This window comes from Quercus suber, unplaced genomic scaffold (genome assembly GCF_002906115.3).
Source record: "Quercus suber isolate HL8 unplaced genomic scaffold, Cork oak 2.0 scaffold_1359, whole genome shotgun sequence".
Classification (NCBI taxonomy): Eukaryota; Viridiplantae; Streptophyta; class Magnoliopsida; order Fagales; family Fagaceae; genus Quercus; species Quercus suber.
The window spans coordinates 8,111-11,671 of NW_027070742.1; the positions used below are offsets into that span (position 1 = coordinate 8,111).

Sequence of the window (3,561 nt, forward strand, 5' to 3'; positions counted from 1 at the left end):
TGTGGTGACACAACAATTTTAAAAAAATAGGATATGGGTACGGCGGGATACGTTTATTAATAAAAATATTTTTATTTATATTTTTTATATATTGCTAAGCATTTCTTTTTTCATATAATGGTAAACATATACCAATTTAAGAGTTTTAGTAGATAATAAAGTGAGAGATGGAGGGAGTTTGAGGGAGAGCTGGATTACTAGAGTCGTGGGTTAGAGAATGAGAGAGACTTTGAGATGATTTTAGGATTATTTCTTTAAAGTAGGTTGTCAACGATGTGTTTTGATGAAATGTTTTACGTTTTTTTTAAACAACTATTTCGGCCCATATTGGACTGATTCGGGGCCTGTTTTGGTCCATTTTGGACCGAACCGGTCCGAATCAGGCCGTATCGGGCTGAATCAGAAACCATTAAAAAAAAAAAAAAAAATTCTGTCACGGGTGCGCCGGCCCAATCGGCGCACCCGTGCTTCCTTTGATTTTCCTCTGGAAGACTTAATTCAAAACAATGCAATAATATTTGAAAAATTCAAAGTCGGATTAGGAGTGGATCGTTGAGTTGAAATTTTAGAAGTACAAAACAATACTTTTCATCGACACAGGCCCTTAGCAGCAAGGAGCTGCTCAAACCCGTTGCCAGTGTTTAAAGGTGGTGGGCTCCACTTATTCAGTGGGGCCGTCTTCAGTGCATTCAAGCAATGATGCCTGTGATTTGGTTTTGTCATCAATTGCCAGTCCCTTTGAACGCATTGCATATAATGACTCAGCCGCAACCAAATGTCCACCATGAAACTGCGCATTTCTCTTTGCCAACTGATTCAGGGCTTCAATTAGATGTGAAAAATGGGTCTGACTCAACTGTTGGAGATGGGTTTGATTTAGCTCCCTCTTCAATGGCCTATCCTTCTGTAAACTGTGATTCCCACTTCAATCCATATCCACAGTTGAAGAAAATGTAAACCTCTTGATCAAATTCCTAGAAAACATTACAAGGTACTGTTATTAAATTGAAACTGTTTTCCTTTGCATTGTTTTAGCTCAATTTTGTTTGCCTTGTTGAATGAACAAAGTATGTCACCCACTTTAGTTGTATTGTTTGATTTGCATCTTTGGGTATCTTTATCACTTTTCGGTCTGTCTCACTAAATTAACGCCCTCATTCATAAAGGGGTACCAACCCAATTTGAAAGGATATGGTAATGCGAAGAAAATAATGGTATTAGTGAAAGGAAATTAGTAATTTGATGAACAAATATCATCTCATGGCTTATAGCTTTGCAGGGTAAAAATACTTCTTGTTGGTGATCGTCACTCTTTCAAGTTTGCCTCTAATTGGGTATTTAGATAAATATGTAACTATGCTTCTACCAAGTGAGAATTCTTATGCATGGGTCGGTTTTTTTACTAGTTGGACATTTTTTTAATATATTTTCTGCTTAAGATGTTGCCTTAAGAATCATGGCTACCCTTCATTTTATTCAAACTTTGCAGACTTCGAATTAACAATTTTGTCGTTATTATACTTTTTTGTTTTCTCTGCTTTTTTTTTCCCCCTAGTTGGGCATGTTTTTAGTATGACTAAAATGTGCTCTAAAGTTTCCTGCATTAAGTTAAGGTTTAGTTGCATCTGCTTCTAGTTGAATTTGAAAATGAATCTAGTTCCTTCACATGCTCTCTATTTTTTTGCTACACTAGATTGCTCTTCTTTCTCATTCAATACTAGGCTGTACAACATCTTAATTGCAGGAGCAGAGTTTTGTATATGAATGACCTTTGATTATCAACACACAGATTGTGACATCTATGTTTGGGTCAAATTATTTGTGGGTTTTGTGTAGTTCTTCTTATCATGGTGTTTTTGCAGCATATAGAAAGTGTCAGATTTTGATTCAGTTAAGACAAGGCTTATTAGCAAATGACTTACCTTGAAAAGAAAAGGAGAGGAGATTACTAGTAAATCACGGGATCAATAGAGGTACGTAGAATATTCTTGTTCTTTTGTCATTCAGGCAGAACTAAGTATGAAAGACAATTGTTGGAACAATATTTTATTTGTTAGTTAATTGATGGCATTTAAACAAAGATATATTGTTTTTTATTTTATTATGACTTTTCAAAATAATTAGTAATTGTATTTGAAGTTTTAGATGTCAAAGAATAAATGGGTTTTTATTATTATTATTTTTTTTAGTGAAGAGAGAGAAGAGGCAGCAGTGCAAAGGTCTTGACAAGTCATTAACTAATTTGAGTCTATTGGAGTGTTTTTATATCATGTCATTCAATGCATGAATATGATGTGGGGTGGGGGGGAGGGGTGGGGTACCAAATGTGCTGATTGAACAAATGTGGACATTGTGATAGCTAGAAATTATATTCAGCAAAAGGAAACTGGATTTCTCTTCTTAGAGTAGTTTAGAGTTTGCCGACCCATTTTCCTTATCTCTTGAGTGTGCCGATCCATGTGGTAGATACGTAAGATAAACTGAAGTGCAATTTCCTTTTTTTTTTTTTTTTTTTTTGATTCATTTGATAGTTATATTTTGTTCTTTCTAAGAATCATATCAAATAGTTGTAAAATCAGAAAATTTTTTTTTCTCCATTAGTTTTCCTGTCTTTCCCTGAATTTAAAATCAAATTTGTCATCCCTAGTTATTTTGAAGCTTTAGCTATTGCTTTGTTGACATGTATTTTTGATCATTTTAGTTTGTCAGTGATAAAAACTACTTTTGCCAATTAGGTGTTGCAATGAGTAGCCCTGTCCCAGCAAGTGCATTCTCAAATGATTTGTTAAATGAATAGTTATCCCCCCATAAATAAATTTTATCATTTCTGTTGGTGCATAAAAGAAGGCCATTCCTGTGGCTGACAGTGGATGTCCTAGAATAAATCCTACATAAAAAAATGGATCATTACCTCATTGAATTGTTATGATACCAATTGCTTAACAGGAATAAAGTTGGTGATGGATTCTTGCGATGGCTTGAATTGAAATGGTGAGACTGTTCAATGGGAAATTTGGTTTCACCATCACAAAGATGCTCCGAGGCATAGATACAAATATTTGAGGAAGCAATGTAATGATAGAAAGGTGAATGGTAACCTCTGAGATTTTGTCTAGGATTCTTATTTTCTCTATTTTGTTGCTTATTTATAAAATATCCAGGTGCATCCTAATTTTTTGTCATAAAGAAATAAATATATGCCAAGCTGTCTGAAATTATTTGTTATAGATGGTGAAGAGGTTACTAACAGAGAAAACATTTCTGTATGGAGTGCAGATTTCAACAGTGAAGATCCAGATCTGATGATTGGTATGTTTGTTTAGCATCAAGTGCCTTCAAAATAATTCAAGAATNTTTTTTGGACTGCAGTTAATGAGCAATTTGGTGAAAGTTCTCAATGTGTCTAAATATATGTGTGCTTGTTCAGATTGCATTGATTACAATAGCATTTTGTCAAGTCACTCTGGACAGTAGTCAGTGAGCAAATACTAAAAAATCCAAATTCAGCCAGGAAAAGGAAAGAGCACCATCTAAATCTTGATTCAACTAGAAAGCAAGCAA

At 34.4% G+C, this 3,561-nt stretch overlaps 1 long non-coding RNA gene across 1 annotated transcript; it reads left to right on the forward strand.

The window, feature by feature from the left end:
- The first annotated feature begins 481 nt into the window (after nt 1-481).
- Nucleotides 482-3,355, forward strand: LOC136065942 (uncharacterized). Its single transcript, XR_010627518.1, has 4 exons — nt 482-991; nt 1,863-1,973; nt 2,947-3,086; nt 3,277-3,355. It is a non-coding gene; the product is annotated as an uncharacterized LOC136065942 (long non-coding RNA).
- The last annotated feature ends 206 nt before the right edge of the window (nt 3,356-3,561 follow it).